We start from the raw sequence: 21,244 nt of genomic DNA, 5'->3' as shown, positions 1-21,244 counted from the left end.
TCAATTTTATATTTCTCACCTTTACACTCAGCCTTGTCAATTCTTTCGATCCGATTAATTTCCTTGACCTCTTCAATCTCTTCGACATCTTCAAGTGGAGATAATAAAGGCACAAACTTGTAGTTTGTTAAGAAGATAGAAACTCTACTCGATGCAAGCGGAGTTGTCTTTTGAAAAATCTAGTCTCTTTTTTCTTATCATGATAAATCAAAATAACTTAATAAAATACAAAGTCATTGTCACAACTAGACCAGTTGTATTAGCTATGTGGGAGCAAAAAAGAGCTATCCTCACTTTTTTGTAATAAATTAACTTTACTAGTTAGTTAAAAACTCTCATTTCATTGTTACTTAACCAAAATACTATTATTTGCATCAATTGCTTAACCCAACAATAAACCTTTTTTCTTTCGTATAACAGATATTAATATTGTACAGCATGGTGTTCCTTTGATATGATGTCGTGGAAATGATGTCATAGAGAAGGTCAGCCTACACTGGCTACTGATATGTATGCAGCTGCTGCTTTTGATTTTTGTGCAAGCGTTACATATTCAGTAAGTTTTTTGCAGTTACACAGAACAAGCCTAAAAAACCTATGATCATTGTCAGCATCACATCCCGCAGAACATAACTAGTGTTACGCCCAAACCGCTGACATATTTAATCAGATAATTATTAGCTAATATAAACTTCCTGTTTGATGACATCATCAATGTAGTGAATGATAGGATCTATACAGCAACATGCCTTATTCTATCACGGCTGTTACAGGAGTGTTCAATGTTTTAGAAAGTTCTTTATTGTTCTTTGCTTCTGAATAGTAGGTTGCATACGAATTGTTTTTGGAAAAAACAGGAAGAATGAAATATTAGCCTCATTCCTATAAGATAAACACAATGTATCTAGTAGGTGTATCTTAGTAGCTAGACCATTATGAAATAAAGTCTTATCTAAGAACACAGGCTATCTCATAAATATCTACTAACATATTCAAACAGCGTAAGCCCAAGTAATACTCTACTCACCTCAGTATGAATTTTATGGGAGAGCAGACAATTCCGAATAGAATAAGTTGCCTCATACTGGCAACCATAGTGCTAACAGAGGAAGGCATGAATAATGCAAAGAGGAAAATACAGAAGAGAATGTCTGTCAGAGCTATGAATGAGCACATCTTGCTTGTTGCATGCTAGAATCTCGACGGAGTTTGATTGTTGGCACAAAGTCATTACGCCAGAGTTGATTGTTGAACAATTTAAATTCAGGCTTTATGTACTCCATATTTCAGTGTTGTAGCTAGTAATATGTTTTAATGTATACTACTAACATACAGTTTTTAATTTTGGTTAGAATATTCAGTATTTTAAAATAATGAAAGCAGTTATTCAAATCGGGATATAGTCTACAGCAGTGGTTCCCAACTACCTTGGAGCCATGGACCCCCTGAGCTCCTTATTTAAAAGGCATGGACCCCTTTATAAACGTCAAAATATATGGTGTTTATAATAATGCATTGTAAATTGGCATACATTATAAATTAGAATAATATAAGAGTCAATAGATTTGATATGTTTCTATTTATTTACTTATATAAAAATTTTCAATGTTGGCTAAAGCACTCAGTATTTTATAACTAGAAACTCTCCTGTCATACAGCCCACGACCTGATAATAGAATAAGTGTTAACGGAAAAAAGAAATGGCAGTGCTGGTTGTTGAAAAAGTAGTTGTCAGCAGGAATTGGCAGAGTATAGTGTAAATGAAAGTTGTTCGAGATGACATAAAATAAATTTGAGGGAGCACGACTTCAAAAAGGTGCAAATAACAATTTCAACAAATATAGAAAAGTTAGATAAGTTCAGCGTTCTGTTAAAGGTCACGCAATCTAGTCTCCTCTCTTTTACGTTGTAGGATTTGGTCATTGATAGCTAATTGAGTGATGCCTCCCTAGCGAAGTTGTAATCTTCTAGATTAAACTATTAATTAAAGCTGTAGACCTAACCTACTGTAATGTATGTAATTTAATAGCAACAATAAGGAAATATGTTTATTATAACTCTGAAATGCAAAATTAGAAGTAAAATGGCAAGCTACTGTGTACTGAAATGGAATTCGCCCTGGTTAGGGACAAATAATTCCCACTTCGGTAATTGGGGTCCTTTCCCAGTGATTATTTAATCTGGTTGTTGTACGAGTAGAGCCTACATTAAAGATTCAGTATCAATAACCAATGAACAACACCACGATCAAGATCAAGACAAGTCGAATTATTATTAAGCACCATATAGATATATTATATAGACGTTAGCTTATCAGGATTACCGTTAATACAAAATAACGTAAAGGAAAGTCGTTAAAGCAAATAAGTCACCGAAACACAGTATAAAGTAAAAGAGTGAGAGTGAATAAATATATGCCCTGACACAAAAACAGAAACTTTTCCTAGCTCTGCCAATTCAAGAGTGTCTCTAACTCCTAAACACAAAAAATCGGTCCTAGCTTTTGCAAGACTTTCTTGCAAAAGCAACTAGCGCAACTAACCAGTAGTTGTGGGTTCACGGCCATCAAGCCACAGTATCGAATCTCACTGACTCGCTAAATCCGGAAATCCATAACAGTACTATACACAGTTTGAAAGTTGGTTGTGTTGAATGTAGAATGGTTTTGATAGCGATCTTTAACAGAAAGCAAGTATGAGCTTTCACGCGTCTAGAAGTTCTCCGCAAACTGCAGCAAAATAAAAAAAGTTCTCGTCATAAAGGGGCATTTTAGTTCGGCCCTAGCTTGTACATAAGCTGTAAAGAATTTTGGCTAACGTTTTAAATAGGTAATTTAATAAAACTTTTGGTGATTGGCCAAAAAAACATAGGCTGATAAACTGTGTACCACAATTTCGTACCTGTAAATCGGTCTACGCCTCAAACGGTCTACGTTTATTACAGAAACCTTCGAATAAATTCGATTACAAGTAAACAATGCCATAGACTGTTGAGATGAACACGGTTTTTTTTGTGAAATGCACACTGCTAAATAGTTTTACTATCTGTCACACGGCTTTATTGGCGTATCGTTTGCCAGTCTTAAATTTTATTAAACTAAGCTTTTCAAGCGTTTTGTGACGATTTTTGGCCAAATTAATCTGTCTATTTGTGTATAATCCGTTAAGATTGGTAAGTTTTAAGAGACTGTCGACAATTTACAAAGACTTGGTAACATATTTAAATAGGCTTACATGTGTTGTTTATCGTTATTATACTTTAACGACTCTTCAAAACTATGGTTAAATTTGTTGATGAGATTTTGAAACAAGGGTTTGCGACTCTGTAGATGAGTAATTTTCGTAAGTTGTGTGCACATGCATTTATTATAAAAACTCTCAAACTTCGCTCCGCTCTTTTGGTCGTGGGATGAGCCCAGTTATTCACAGATGTGGGAACATGATTGAGTGGTGCCGGAAGTTAGCACACATGTCTGGAAACTCAAACACTCGGGTTTGTTTCTCATGTTGTGGAATCGGAGACACCCGAACACAACTTTTATTATAGTAAATATTTGCCCCAATGTACAAACAGTTTTGATATACAAATCAAATACCAGGACGACTCAACTTGACTGTATGCGCATTAGTATGTAAAGATATTTATATATTCGCTATTATAAATATTTAACTGCTGCTGATACAACTACACTATCATTTTAACTGAAATCTAAAACAAGGGAAAAAGTGCACCAGCAGCGCTGTAGCTGTCTTAAACAAGGAACAGTATACTCAGCTTCTGTAATATGGTTCAATTGACCAGGAAATCAAATGTGTAGTATAATATTGAGATATAGACATAAATGTTGAGATAGTTGTTAGAAATGAGATCAGAAAGACAAGTGAGATAGAGACATGGATGCTAGAGAATCTGGATGAATGTTCTGAAAGGTTGAAAATACAGGTCCGTGTGTCAGAGTAAACATTGTTAAGCTAACGCTATATTATTACCTTATATGGCTATGCTGAATAATAAATTTTGCAGAAGTTTTCTTCTTGATTTGTTAAGGCAAAACTACTAATTTATGAAATGATTTTAACCGAGTTAAATACTGGCTAATAAAATTTATTTGTTGATTACCATGAAACATTCTTTCCTTTTTATGGTAACATGAAAGAATCATTACAATATTGGTTGTGCTGTTTATAATAACTTCTCAAAACATACCGAGTTTACGTGTTTCTAATTAAATTAACAAGTGAAATAAGAGTAATATGAAAAATATAAATGAATAACAACACACCAGTGTTGTACCATCGGAACCAGATGAAACAATATACAGTGAAACTCGGATAACTCAAACTTCAAGGGACCGAGCAAAAGTGTTTGAATTATCAGAGTGTTCAAGTTATCAGAGCACTGTCACAAGTCCATGTATTTACTTATTTATTAGTAGATACATGAACATATACAAACTATAATATAAATCAAAAGCACAAATGGCTTGTTTCAAATTAAATGCTTCTAATGTAAAGTTTAAAACGTTTTTATCAAAAAGTATAGAGATTTTTCTATCACTTGAGATTGGTTTGTTGTTTGAGGTGATGTTATTGCCAGAACGTTTTTAGATTGACATTGGCAAAACTTGATCGTTGCTGAAATGCTCAAAGAAAAGACATCTTTTTCTTTTGAGCGTTTTACCTACGATCAATTTTGCCGATCTTTCTTGAAGTTTATGGAAAGATTACCTTACTTTACCTGGGATTCGTTAAGAGCAACACTCTGAGGCAGTTCAACTAAAAGTTTTACGAGGTTTTACGGTACATTGTATATCACTCACGCTTTTTGAATGGATACTTATTGAATGTACACACGTATTTTGTGTTTAGGTCAAACGATGAATAGTTTTTTTTAGCTAAGACAAAGTATACGTTTGATTTCAACAATTTTTAAGACGTTTTAAACATTCAACATTCCGACGTTAATTCAACACGGAATCAACGTCGGAAAACTATTCATCACGGGCTAGCCAGGCCACGCACTCAAGGATTTTTGCCACGCAAATACAAAACAAAAACACCATGCTGTTTTTGTTTATTTCTTTTCATGAATACAAGTGATTATAGCAATCATACCAACACAGACAGAAGTGTTACAAATATATACCATGATGTCATAAACTGTGTTTAGGATTTTCTCTTCATTGTCACAGTTTGTGTGTTTTTCATACTCCTCCACGTGCCATGCGTTGACTCAAGAGGTGTATGCAAGGCAGTCAAAAAGAATACAAAAGCTTTTAAATTTATTATACCGTATGTAAAAATAGATTAATAAAATGTTAATAACAAAATAAAATAAAACAATATTCAATGAATACTTGTATGATTGTGTTGATTATACCAATTAAGAATGATAATAAAATATAAAACAAGCAAGTAGAACTTGATGAGTTTTATCACAGTAAACAGTTTTATCACAGTTTTTGTTTTATACAAAACAAAAACACCATGCTGTTTTTGTTTTGTATGTGCGTGGCGAAAATCCTTGCGCCCGTGACCCGGCTAGCCCGTGGTATTCATCGTATAGCAGTATAAATCAAATTTCACCAAACCTTTAGAACAGTCGTTGACAAAAATATTTTGCCGATGGAGGTAATAACGACGCTTATGAATTACGAAAAGTTGAGGTTTACCTCTATGGCTTGGAATAAAGTGATTTTCTAAAGTGATAGCAACCGTTTCGGTAGCCGTTGGGCAAAAAACAGTTCGTTATAACAGTGTTGAATTCGAGTTATATAGAGCCATTTATCATTGCGTGGGAACGGACCAAGCAAATCCAGTCGAGTTAACCATGTGTTCGCTATATCCGAGGGCGAGTTATCCATGTTTCACTGTAGTAGGAAAGTCTGCTTCGGACACCTCTCTATTCTGCGTAATTGACAAACAAAGGCATCTGACTCAATGGAAAAACCAAACCTCTTATCAATCAATAATATGCGGGCCAAGGCGTGTTGTTCCGACCACGCTAACTCCGCCTACTATAGCATGCTAGTTTTGCTATTGAGAATGCACATGAGCGGCTCAGCTGTTTTCCACACTCATCAGTCGACACTTCTCAACAGGTGTACTTGGAGACAAGCAGTATAAGCTTTAGCATACATCACTGAGTATTATAATTGACTTTGTTTCTACACTCAGCAGTTGGCTGTTACATATAGCCTGTGAAACTGTTACCTATAGCCAGTGAGACTTCAGCTAGTCTTCATACTAATTGAGGATAGTAAAAGCTAGAGGCATGCCAGAGAGTGACAGAATACAGCAACCATATGATGATTCTAGCAGTGATGAAGAGACAACCGAGGTAGCTAATACCACACACAGGCGAAATCAAATACATGTAAGTTATGTTATATCTATTAATAGAGCTATCATGATAGTGAAGTTACTAGCACTTATTGGTTCAACTAGACCTCTTCGTATTCATTTAACAAGTCCAGCATCAGGTTTAGTAGAACTACATATATACACTTGATGAATTAACATGTAAAACTAAACTATATCATGCATCTTACGTGTATAGATTTAGTAGGAACTTGCAACTAATAACTCATGCAGCTTCCTAAAGTCACCTGAATGTGTCTCTTTAACTTTTTCTACCAATGCAGGTACAGGATTTACACCGATATAACAACAACCAACAGCATCCTACAGACTACGACAGCGATGAGGATGACTGATTTCCATAAAGTATTCTCCGTCATAGCATTGCAGACGGCAATAATACTAGGTAACACTGCAGAAGACCATGGCAGACAATCAAAACTGAAGCAAAATGATGATACCAGTATATACAGACAAAGAAGACGGGCAAATCACCGCAGTTTAAACATTTGGAATAAGTAAATGTAAGTGACAGTTATTTATAATATAAACATTTATTCCCGAGAGGAGACAACTTCAAAAAAGGCATACATTTCCAATGAAAAGACACAACTCCAATAGAGAAGACAATTTTAAAAAGAAAAACTTGGTAAAGTGCCAACTCCTAATAAAAGCCGCCATCAGAACAACTACTAATAAAATGTACTGAAATTCTACATAAGAACAGTCCTTCAGACAACCTAAACAGGTCCCCCTAAACTGATGATGATCACAATCAGTATAAAGTCATCTCAGTATTCCAATAATGAAATACTGTATATTCCAGTGTTTCCCATAATCATTAGGGCTGCTTTTACCGACTGTGATAAAACTAATTAAATTCTACTCGCTGTTCTGTATTTTATTATCATTCTTAATTGATATAATCAACACAATCATACAAGTATTCACTGCATATTGTTTTATTTTATTATTAACATTTTATGAATTTATTTTTACATACGACAGAATAAAACTAAACATTTCTGTATTCCTTCTGCCTGGTTTTCGTATATCTTTTGATTCAAAGCATGGCATGTGGAGGAGCATGAAAAACACACAAATTGTGACAATGAAGAGGAAATCCTAAACACAGTTTATGACATCATGGTATAAAATTGTAACACTTCTGTCTGTGTTGGTATGACTGCTATAATCACTTGTATTCATGTAAAAAAATACACATTTCATACGCTTATAATTTGTTTCTATTTATAAATTCAAACGTTGTATTTATTAACACTTTCCATAGATATCCATACATCACCACAAGCATGATTAAGACTCATCACTGAGAACAGCTATTATGTTTAGAAAGTAAGATATTGTGAAATTGCATATCGTTTATTGTTCATAGTGTTTTAGTTTTTAACTGTTTCTCCGTTTTGCTATAGCTCTCTCACATAACAACAGCCAACTTTTTTTGGTATAATAGCAATATTGGCAGCAGTATTCTATATCAAGGCATGAATCAGTAGCACAGCAGCAGTTTCATGGACAGGTACTCTCTCTACGGCAGCACAAACACAATCATTACTAACATTAGTTAGCCTAAATAGGTTTAGGTAGATGATGAAGCAGCAAGGTACTGACATCACCTACACAACTATGTACCCTTCGGAGTCATCCTCTTGTGGGTCCTCTCAGCCTGACACAACTTCCTTTTCCCCACCCTGGACTCTCTTTTCTCACTCTCTTGGTTATTTCATGTCTACCAGTACCACCTGATCTGCCGTAACTGTTATATATTTGTTTATAGCTTTTAATTGTAAGACAGTCAAGGTCTGGTTATGGCTACTGTGTATGAGTTCTAATATTTTTAACAAGTGAAAAGTAGACTCACTATTGAAAACTGCACTTTTGACTCAATAGTTTTTCCAAACAAACAACATACCATATTGGAACGCCACCTCTATTTGAACGCCACTTCTATTTGAATGCCACCTCTATTTGACTGCCTCTATTCGACATTCTTGATATTTATGAACCAGAAGTAGCGAGTGATCAGTAGAAAAATGTCTACAAAACTGTATTGATAATGAGTCGATTACATAAGTTAATTCGTTTGTTGTTTCTGTTCGTAACAAAGACCATTTTGAAGCTCAGTCTTTACGGTTTTTTTGCCTAACCTTTGAATGCAAGACTATAGAAATAGTTAGTAACTGTATCAGGCTAATAGTAGTTCCTTATTTTAATGCAGTCTTGATACTTCGATGTATGTAAAAAACATTTTAGCAACTGCATTATTTTAGACGTCGTGAGCTAGGCGCGCATCCGGCTAAAAGTTTATCATTATTTTCACAAAACGTTTTTCAAATAGCAACGCCTAAAGTTTGCTCTGCTAAAAAACTGTTTGAAAGCTGATATTAACTAGTTGAGCAGTGCAGAAAAATATGCAAATATTTTTGTTTCAAAAATATTAATTTTTGTTTCTACTTGTATTATAATTATGGTTTGCTTATGTCACTTGTTCTTGAATACATATTACAAATTATAGTATTTGTAGATTATTATACATATCATACTGTTAGATTATTGTTATAAAACTTATAAATTTGCAGATTTATAGCATATTATTTAATAGCATTATGGTGATTATCTGAACTCAGCTTACAATGGATCGACGCTCATTACTCTTCTTTTGCACTTAAAAAGCCAGTTTAGCTGCAAACTGTAGCAAACATATCAATGAAAGACAATGAGTTTTTATGCAGCATTCTTAGCTATAAGTATAAAATAAAAATAAGCCTACAAATGTAAAAATATTGAAAGTACTAACAAATTGCAATTCAATCTACAAGATCATCATAAATTAATTGCAAGCAATAAACATCAACTGGTAGAGACATTACTCAGCTTCCTAATGTATATTTATTTAGAGATTGTTGTCATGATAGTTACTACAAGTTAGAGGTAAGTTATAGTATATCTATTACATTCCAAAAAGGTTAATGTCACTCTCCCAAAGGAGAATACAAAATACAGGCGACATTCACTTTGGCTGTAAAAGCATTAAATTTATCTTTCCAAAACTCTGAGAAGATATTTGAAAAGTACAACACCACTTTTTATATGAAAATCACCTCTAATAAAGCTTCACTCTATTTGAAGTTTTTAAAAATAAAGTGCCATGGCATTCAACTAAAGGTTTTATGGTATATTTAATGTCATTCTTGTAACTATGCAAACTGTAAATACTGATTTTGTGGCTAATCTGTTACAAATATATATTTTGGAGAAAGTTGAGGTTTTCTTAGTAATAGTTTCCTGTGAACATAAACAACCAGAAATATATTGACAAGTTCCTCTATCAATAGCCAGTGTACACAAATCTTTAAAATCAGTGAATGAGTAATGACATCATAATAAACCCTAGAATTCTGTATCTACTCTATAGTGTAATGGTATCAGATAGTGGTCATTACATATACAGGTAGAAGTCAAGCAAAGATTTAATCCATGTCAGCAACACCCTGCTGATCTCTCTAGTGATGAGGAGGAGGAACTTGTCAGAAGTAGCTACCATGAAAGTCGAGAAGGAGATGTGAACAATAGCCTTAGTGTGTGGTGTGATGAATCAACCATTAGAGAAGCCAATATAGATGCTGCCAGAGCTGTGGTCCGGGAAGATATGACAGAATTAGAGAATACATATGAACAGCCTACTGAATTATAGGCATGAATAAATGTCAAATATTTTCATACATATTCATTGCTCTTTTATACTATGTTATATTTTATATAGAACTTCTCTCACTTTTATATATTTGGACTATTTTGCCACAAACTGTGCAGTACAGCTATTCCATACTAATTCTGACAAATATATGACTATCAAGGAAGGCTAGAATTAATTTATATATAATATATATATAAATAACATACAGAGATAATATATTTTGTAAGGTAAACTGGTGAAAGTCTACACATAGATACATTTGTAACTTGATATTTATATATAATATAAACCAATAAAGTTAGAGAACTATCATGAACATATTATAGCCATATCAGGAAGTAAGTTCATCATCAGATCAATTGATGTGATTCACCAGACTAACATCAGAGTAGATGGAGTGTTAGACTGATTACATATCGGTGTATAACATCAATAAAAACAGTGTATATTCAGTTGTAAATAGACAAATGCCAGTATATACACATTTTCACTAGTTGATTTGAATTGGTTCGAAGGGCCACCAATATAAAGACCCGCTGTTTCTCTACCAGTATGACTAGTTGGTGAGAGACATTCTACTTGTGCATTTAACAATAACATTTATTCATGATCAACTTGAGTATTGGAGTTGTTAGTGTAGAAAGTAAAGACTTAGGATCCTCTAAGTCTGCATTCTTTGGTTTTAAGACTGATTCTATTTACTTTATTTGAATCTCATATTTGTATCTTTCACCTTTACACTCAGCCTTGTCAATAACTTTGATTTGAATAGTTTTCTTGGCTTCTTCACACTCTTTGACCTCTTCAATTGAAGATAATGACAGCACAAACCTTGTAGTTTGTGGAATTGATGGAAACTCTACTTGATGCAGGTGGAGTTGTCTTTTCAAAATTCTACTCTCCTTTTTCTTATCATAGTTGTACCTAAATAACATAATAAAATACAAAGCCATGTCACAAAGATAATTACAAGTTAATATAAACTTCCTGTTTGATGACATAATCAATGTAGTAAATGATAGATCTATACAGCAATATGCCCTATTCTAATGCAGCTGTCACAAGAGTATTCGATTTTCTAGAATATTCTTTATTGTTCTTTGCTTCTGAGTAGTAGGTTGCATACTAATTGTTTTTAGAACAAACAAGAATGAAATTTTCGTCTCATTCTTATAAGATACACACAGTACGCTAGCTAGACCACTATAAAATAAAGTCTTATCAAAGAACTAAGGCTATCTCATGAATATCTACTAACATGTTCAAACATATAGTAAGCCTAAGTAATGCTCTACTCATCTCAGCATAAATATTATGAGAGAGCAGGCAATTCCAAATAAAATAAGCTGCCCTATCATACTGAGAGCAATAGTGATAATAGACAAAGACATGGATAATACAAAGAGATGCAGAAGAGAACGTTTGTCTGAGCTTTGAATGAGCGCATCTTGTTTGTCATGCTAGAATTTCGAGTGAGTTTGATTGTTGGGACAAAGTCATTACGCCACAGTTGATTTTTGAGCAATTCAAATTCATGCTTTATGTACTCCACCTTTCAGTGTTGTAACTAGTAATATATCTTATTAGGAACTACTAACATAAAGTTTTTAATGTTGGCTAAAGCATTCAGTATTTAAAAAAAAACGAAAGCAGTTATTCAAATGTGAATATGGTGTACAGGAACATGCCAGGTCACATAGACTGATTGATTTACACTATCTATTTTTTGTTAAAAAGAAAACACAAATAAATGGTTTGGTGATAATTTTGTGTCTATTCTGCATGAGTAAAATTATATTCCATATCTTAACAATAAACAAGGAAAGAACTCACTCTATTGGTCAGTGACTAAAATGGCTAGCTACACCTGTAAGCGCATGCTGACAACTGTCATTTTGGCAAGACCTCTAATTCTCCTCCACTCATGCTGCTCAACCCTTTGTCTATTAAGGAACACTAACTATAATGACATTCAATATCTCCATGACTAGTCTACCTTAATGTTATATATATACATGTATACTCAGTACCAGTCTGCTTATCATTTAATATACTGTTTTTAGTTATTTAAATTAAACCTCTGGTTTCTCTTAAATTATTTACAAAATATTATTCTTACTTCATAATATGAACCAATTACCTATATTATATAATTAATAGTTTTCTTGTCACAGTAATATTCATCTATTGTTATTAGGAGGTATCTACAACCACTTATGACATTGAATATCTCAATATATCCAAAGTCTCCCTAGTGTTTATATATACAATCTTTCCTTTATGTTTTATGCCTACTAATCTACAAAGTCTATGAAACCTTCTTTAGCTGTTTTTATAAACTCCTGTCAAACCTCTCACCTTAAAGGTTTTTCTAGTTCTTTGAATAGCTGAAGATTTCAACTCTGATGAATTTTTAATAATCTTGTAAAAACTGTAATGAGCACTAGGAAATTGCCGTAGTTATGTGAACAAGGCAAATACAAGGCAAATACATATTATATTTTTTGTTTTATGAACAATTATAGACTATTATAAAGCCTGCCACAGTAACAGAAATTAACAAGTAGGCTTACAGATACTCATTATCTAGTGCTCTACACAGGGTGTCAGGGTGGCCTAGTGGTAGTGTCTTTGACTATCAACCATGGGGTTGGTATATTGAGCCCTGCTTGATGCCAATCTGACAAAATTCTTTCAGCAAGCTTTCAACCCTAAATTGCTGGGTCTTTCGGATCTAGACCCTAACTTGGAGCCCCGTGTACCACACTGACAACAAGGGCACATAAGAGATCAACCACTGCACATTGTGAAATGTCTACCTTGCTCTGGCAGACTGGATGTTTTGCAAAATGCATCCATTGGGCTTAATCTGACAGTTCCAGAAGAATCACACCAATTACTTAAAAATCTGGTTTTGGTAGCATTTTGTATTAAAAAACAACCTGGCGGTGTGTTTCTCTACTAAAAAATGGGAACACTACCAAGCGTTGTTACCATTATACTACATATACTACTATACTAATGCTATACATTAACTTGTTCCAAAGATTGGAATAAAATTGTATTACAAACAATCATTTTGTACCTTAAATTATATCAGTGGGAGGCTCATTTCATTTCCTCTCACTGATAACTTTTTATTTTCAATGCAAGATTATATATAGCATGAAACCTAATTTTTAAGAGTAGGTAGTTTTTATGAATTAAAATATTCTATCACTTGTTATAACACAAACATGTTTGGTGAACGCTAAAAAACATTCATTTTTAGGTAAAATTCAGCTCCAAAGAGTAATTACAGTTTCAATCAAATCTTAGTAGAAGTACCGAGTAGAGAGGATAACTTAGTAGCGAAGATGATTCTTCATCACAGACCGCTTCCAGTAACAGATAGTTTTCATGTGCCTTTTAATCTCCATTCCTAACATGACAGTTGCATACAAGTTGCAATACGCATTAAACATTCTTTTTAACTCAATATTAAATATCTCTTTTTGACACCATTATATTTGTCTCTGTATGCTGAATATCATATTTTTAGACAGATTTAGTTCTCAACTGTTTCTTTGTTTTGCTTTAGCTTACACACATAAAAACAGCAGATTTCTCTGGCAGCACCTTTTTAAGATAAAATCAAAGTAGGGAGACGGGGGCTACCTGGGGCAAAATTAATTCTATTGTATAATATCAATAAACTCAGTGTGTATTGAGTTGTAAATAGTCATATGCTATTATATAAACACTTTCGACTAATTGGTTTGTACATATGGGTTATAATAAACGTTATATACTTGAAGGCTACTTGCCTAACAACAATAAATCTCAATAAATAAATGAGGTACATTGACATTCTCAATAATGACAAAATAGAAAATTATCTTTTTGATGGTAAGACTACATGTCATGAAGCGAACTCTGGTTAGTTTCCATCTCTATCTGGTCAGACTGCTGACTGAGGAGCTGAGGTAACTGTCTATTAATTGGTACTTCCTGGAATCGCTGACTGCTGTCAGAGTTATACAATAGAGAAAACCAACAGCATAGTACAAGAGTCATCATGATTTCTTCTACTCACAGAATATATCAATACTATCAGTATAGGTTAGACTGAGATTGTTAAATGTGTGCCCCTTAAATGATAAAATACATTATCTACAGTATTGTGGGTTTGAATGTTTTTGTATTCAAGTCTAAATTTTATGATTGCATGATGCAAGGGATGTTGGTGCAAGCTCATTTAATGTAATAATCTAATTTAATTTTTTTGGTAAATGTTAAATCTTTTGGGCAAAAAACATAATCTCTTATAAGTTTAAAATAATACACTGACTTCAGGTATATAACTTATGGAGTCAGTAGACATTGAGTATAAATAGTATAATTGGTCACATGATAGATCACCTGGCTGCTATGAGACTTCTTACTGGTTGATAAAACTCTGGAGGTGAGTTGAAATTTATACAAATTGGCTTTAACTTGTTTGTATCTTGTTCCCTAGTTACAAAGACTCAGCTATCATTTGTCTTATCTCGTTCAATGTTGGTGTAGACAACCCCCATTTATGTAAATATTGAGAGTTTGTGGGAAATATCTATTTCCATTGATTTTATAGATAGAAAAACAAAAACAACTTAAAATACTGTAAAAGAGTTGTGAGTTAATAATCATTACATCTTTTTGAAGATTTCCCAAATTTTGAGCAATGAATAGCCCAAGAATTATGATAAAAGTTCTGGATACTTATTAGTTTATCTTTGCATATACTAAACTGAATCACCAAACAAAAGTAAATAATACAAGTCTTTATGATCTCATCCTCATGTAGAAAAGAAAAAAGAATGAAGCTATAGGTTTGCAGATAAAGGAAATGAATAGGGTGAGGATGTAGAGGCATCGATAGAGAACTGAGCTAGTCTAACTTACACTATTTGATCTTTAAATTAACATTACTTTTTGACATTTTTATTTCATTTTATTTTTGATTTTTTTATATTCTATCGTTAATTTTCCAGACTTCACCCTTTTACTTGTTTCAAACCTTTCTTTAGACTTCTTATGCAAGGTTTTTTTGCTGGTTTATCCACTATCATGTATATACATGTGTATGTATCATATATAGTTATTATCATGTATGTACAAGTGTATACACTATATATACCGTAAAACCTTTAATTGAACGCCAGGACGCTTTATTTTTCAACCTTTCCTCTATAGTGGTGGTCAATTGGAGGTGACGTTCAAATAGAGGCTGGCGGTATATTTTTCAACTGGCTCGTCAGGATTTTCGAAGATATATTTAGGCCTATTGCGGGCGAAGCGAATGTCGCCTATATTTTGCCCTCTTTTTCCGGTGGAGCGATATTAAACTTTTTGAATGCAATAAATCTGCTAATTTTCCTCTTACTTGTCAAACATCTCCTTATAAATGTGCATCAAGAAACCGATAAATATCTCTACCAGTGGATATCTATTGCTTGCAATCGACCTGAGATGATATTATAGCCTGTGTCCTTCTTTGCAATTTGTTGTAAGTTTCAATTTTTATTTCATTCTAAATTTAAAGACATTTTCATTCGATATCTATATTTAACATTGTTGAATAAAAGCTCATTACACTCACTGATATGTGTTTGCTACAGTTTGCAAGCAAAACTAGCTTTTTATGTGGAGTTAGTCGAGCTATGAGCATCAATCCATTGTAAGCCGTGTTAAGATAGCCGTAAGCCTGCTATTATATAACATGCTATAAACCGGCATATTTATAAGGTATACAACAATAATCTATCAAATGCTACAAATATATATTCAATTTTGCATAACAGCTCATTACACTCATTAATATGCTTGCTATAGTTTGCAGCCAAAACTAGCTTTTTATGTGCAATAGAAGAGGAGTTACAAGCGTCGATCAATTGTTAGATCAGATTACCAGAATGATGCTATCGAATAAAATGTTATAAATTTGCAAATTTATAAGTTATATAATGCTAATCTATCAAATGCTGCAAATATATATTCATGATCAAGTAACATAAACGAACCATACTTCTATTACATGCAGAAATAAAAATTAACGTTTTTAAAACAAAGATATTTCCATCGTTTGCTCGGATAGCTGCGTTCTGATTGTTGCTTTCGATGGAACGAACATCTTCTAGTTGTCCAATACCTTCCACAATATCTTCTGGTCTCAACTCTTTTTCTGCACTGCTAAACTAGTTGATATTAGCGTCTAATCATTTTTTGTGAGAGCAAAACTTTTACGCGCATCATTTAGCACTAATGTAACGCGTAAAAGTTTTGCTCACAATAAACTTAACCTTTGGTCCACATCTTGCGAACAGGTTTTTATATGCATGTCCTTCAAAGTATTAAGACCGCGTTAAACAAAGACTACTATGTTACTAATTAGCCTGAGGCAGTTAGTAGTTATTTCTATGGCGTTGCTTTCATAGTTTCATCTACCATCATAAATTTATACCGGTTTTTATACTTTTTATACCGTTACTTCGAAGTATCAGGACCGCATTAAACAAGGAACCACTATTAGCCTGAGACAGTAATTATTTCTACAGCGTTGCTCTGAAAGTTCATCTACATCATAAATTTAAGCCGTTTTTATATATGTAGGCTACTTGGAATTAGAAAAACCGCATTAAACAGAGAGCTACCACTAGCCTGAGACCCTTATTAATTATTGCTATGGTGTTGCTTTCAAAGTCAGAATTGGACAATGAGAGAATTAATTGTTATTGATATAAACGATTCATTATTAATACGATTTTGGGAACAATTTTCTACTGATCAGTTGATATTATGGGCTCGTAAAGATCAAATAATGTCAAAGTGGCGGTCAAATGGAAGTGGTGTTCAATTGGATAGTGGCGGTCTATTTCTCAACCCCTCTCAGAGTGGCGGTCAATTGGAGGTGGCGTTCAAATAAAGCTGGCATTCAATTAGAGGTTTTACGGTAGTTATTATTATGAATAGTGGCATTTACATTCTTTCTCATATAAGCTACTAGATCACCTTGTAGATATCTATAAAGGAATGAACCGAAGATGATTGCTTGTTCTTTTCTACGATTGTTTGTTTCAACTCTTAAAAATGTATTAAAATTTCTCTTTTTCTCGAAACTTCAAGTCTGTAACAAAAAGATATTAACTTATGTCTAATATTATTTGGACAGCAGAGACCTATGTGAAGGAAAACTGTGTACATATGTACTGATATACAGAACTATACTGGTTCAAAAAACTTGGAATTTTGTTTACTGAAATTTGCTTTGAACTTTGAACCAAATATTTGCTGAAATTTCCACTGTATGTAAAGAAATTATGTTAGAAAGAATCAAATTAATGTAATATTCCTCTCACAATTATTAAAATTATGAAAGGAGATCTTCAAATAAAATGTGATTAAATACATACAAACTATCAGCTATGATTCATGGTTAAATATTTATGTATGACAATATATTTCAGCAAATGGAAATCGATGAGTTGATGCAGCGGAAATCATACATAAGCAAACTGGATCCACCTCTGAGGTAAGCGGAATACACAACTGCAATGACTATGCTATCTGTCTCCTGATTGACTGTGAACTGTGAAACAACTGCTAGCAAGCTATCGATTTTTTCAACTGTGGGTAGGCTTGTGGTGTGGCAAATTGCCAATGTACCATAGCTGGTGTGTAACTAGCTGGTCAATAAATTGTAAGCATATACATGTAGCATGTGAATCCTACTGATTTTCTCAAACCAGAGCCTGGTAATTGCATTTAGTATATTTAGCCATGCAATTTGGTATTGTTTATACAGCATTCACACTTGAGCAAGTATCTGGATTTGCGTTTGGTTTCCTACACATTTATTCATTGTATAACACACCCACCTTTCCTGAAGATAGATGTGTTATCTAACAATATAATCAATAGAACCTTCAAAGGCTGTGAGGGGGGCATTACCTAATAGCATATCATAATTTACCACATCGTAAGTTTTTTTAGCTACAATGTTACACAAGTGTCTCCAACGTCAAGAGCACTGTAGGCGAAGTTTGGCATGCCTGTTTTAAACAACATACTTAAGGTGAAAACACACTAGGCGATATTTAGAGCGATATCGTGGTGCGTGGCGCTAATCTGCGCTAAAATTCACTCAGCGTGTTCATATAGGGCGATAACGCTAGACTTTCTCTACACAACTTTATGGCTAGCGAGATGCATTTTGGTTGGTTGGTTTTTACCAGAATGCAATTTTATGGCGAGTAATTATTTCTTATCAATGTTCCACAACGTACAGCAGCCACAATTTGCTATTTTGTTACAATTGAAACATCTTCAGAACGAACACTGAGTTGTTCATAAATTTAATAATAGCACTCCCAGTTCTGTACACCATAACAAACAAAAATTACAAAAAAATCCGAGTTGAAAACCAACATTTAGAGTCAATCGTTGCGCAGGTTGACCATCTTGAGAACGCTAAATATGTAATATATTAAATATAAAAAACCACTACAAAATAAAATATGTATAAAAATCGTAAAAATATTAGTTAAAAGTACAATAATCGTTTTTTCTTATGTCTTCTTGTAGTGTAGGCAGTATACAATCCGTGAAAGTGAGATAGGTTTAATAACAAATGCGGAAGTTGTTTACGTTGTTGCCTAGACGGCGCCATATTGACTTAGCTAAATTTATCAACAACTCCGAAGAAACTAATGATACAAAATTCTATTGGCAGTTTGTGAGCGTGTCATTATATCATTTGCTAGTGAATCGCTCAAGTGTGTTTATGCGGACGCCAGCGATATCTCCGCCCTCCTCATGACGCTCGCGATAAAATCGCTTAGTGTGTTTGGACTTTTAGGTGAGCACACCACACTATTCATTATTACATGTTTTGAGTTTTCCATTGAACCAGTTGTATACCTCGTCAGAGATGTTTTGTATAGTAATACACATTATCAGGTAGCATGTTAGAGTAGCATAACAAGTAGGTGTTGTGTAATGGCATATCACAACTTTATTATAAAGTATAGAAAGTATTTTGACTACTAGTACTGAACTATTTCCATCTTCAAAAAAATGCATATAAAGTTTGGAGAGATGCGATTGATGAGATTGCTAAGATAAATAATCGAAATCATTGCCTGTCTCCTTGTAAACCAACGATTACAAGGAGACAGACACAAGTCTCATGCTGCATGCATGTCATGCTGCTCATGACTATTCACAGGTGGTGATCAAATCTTTTGACATAGATGTTGATATTGTAAAGGTTTGGCCCCGGTAGCTGAGCCAGCCTTACTTTCCTAACAAGCCGGTGCAGTCTGAACACTGGGCCTTCCCCTCGTCGGCCTGCCTGACACACCTAGTGGTCTGATCAGGCCGCGGCTGGTTGCCCTCAGTTCAGGCTCACTTGGAATACTAACACAGCCTGCTCTCTGAGACCCTATCTTGGCTAGTCTAGGTCCCGGCTAGCTTATTGTAGGGCCTGATCTTTAATGCTATCGCATTTCTGATCAGGTCCGGTCGTAACGCAGCCAACCCCTAGCCTTCCTTAGGTATCTCCCAAGCAGTTCGTACTTGAAGCCAGATCAGTTCTGGCAGAATGATCCTGACTAAGCCAACCAGGCAGGCATAAACGTGATCAGTTTGTACAAATAAATGTAGTCTATTTATTATATATATATATAATCAGCACATATGCAATACAGCGTTAAACAGCATCGAGCTCACAAGTAAAAATCCCAATGAGGTGGCCTGCGCCTCCTCCTTATATATGGTTTCGCTCCGCCCACTTACATAATGATTATGTAACACTAAATGCGTTGTGGCAGGCCTGTGAGGCAGGCCTAGATAATACTATATAATAGCATAACGGCAGGCCTGTGATGCAGGCCTGTGATGCAGGCCCAGAAACACAGTATTATATAATAGGATATAAAAGAAGCACACATAAGGTTATTACATAATAAGATACAAAAGAAGCACACCTAAGGTCCTAACAAAGAATATCGGTGTCTAAAGCTAAGAGCGTGGTCAGCGTTTGTCCAGTCCTCCACACTCTCCCCCCCAATTGTTCAGTCTGGGGTTGACAATTAAGAGAAGTGGAGTCGAAGGTGGCCTACTCATATTGGCGGGCGCAACTCCGTAGACGTTGTACTTCCTGGTGACTGGCTCAGGCCAGCCGGCGGTATCGTTGATACTCCCTCTCTTCTTGGTTGGCGCGGCGGAGGTAGCTCTCTCTTTTATTGGAGTGTCGGAGCTTCATCCCTCCGCTGGTTGGAATGTGGGCTTTGGGGCATGAGTTGGTCTCTATCCCTTCTTTGTCTGCCGTGCTGGCGTGTATCTCTAATATCGGCTCCGCCTCCTGTGTCTCCTCTAGGTCTTTTTCTGGGGTCGGTGCCGGTGTGGCGCTTGCCTCCTGCCGGGTGCTCATTTGTCCGGCCTTTTTAGGAATGGTATATCCTTGGGGAAAGGATCGGTCCGGTCCCCCCTTGTCCTTTGTGGCTTGACAATTTCCTATCCGGATTGTCAGGTTAGGGAGGTTTGTCCATTGATTTAGCGTGATTTCTGGTTTGTGGTTTTCTGCCTTCTTCGGCTGTGTATGTTCCCGTTTCTTCTGACTCGTCTTCCTGTTCGCAATCCACCCCTTCCCATCCTTGACAGGCAGGCAGGTGCCAAAAAGGGGGTGGTTCTCCCAACTGACGTGCTGGCAGAGTTCTCGGAAAGATTCTTCGTCAACTTGGTATACCACGCACGGGTGGTTCTCGGGGTCCCTCTCCTTTCGTTGATGTTTGTACATCATGAAGAAAGAAGAGGAACTCTTCTGGCATTGGCACCAAAAACGCCAGAAATGCTGCCTAATGTGTCGTCGAACCACCCGGCTCTCTTTATTTTGGAAACCACACAGGCGGCATTCTCCCTTCTCTTTATCTTCAGCGGCCTCCATTTTCTGATATGACTCGGAAGTATACCATATATTCCTTGCGGAATTCTTCCATTTTGTCTGAGTCAGACTCCGTGTTGGCCTTTCTTCGTCTGGTTCTGTTGATAGCTGGATGATTCGTACATTAGTCGCACTGTCCTGGTTGGGCTGAGTTCCTTTATATGCAATCGGTGTTATCGTCTGGTTTGTCTTCAAATTTTTGGAAGA

The sequence above is a fragment of the Watersipora subatra genome, chromosome 4, assembly GCF_963576615.1.
Source record: "Watersipora subatra chromosome 4, tzWatSuba1.1, whole genome shotgun sequence".
NCBI lineage: Eukaryota > Metazoa > Bryozoa > Gymnolaemata > Cheilostomatida > Watersiporidae > Watersipora > Watersipora subatra.
The sequence above is the reverse complement of the archived record's forward strand: the minus strand, read 5'-3'. Positions refer to the sequence as shown.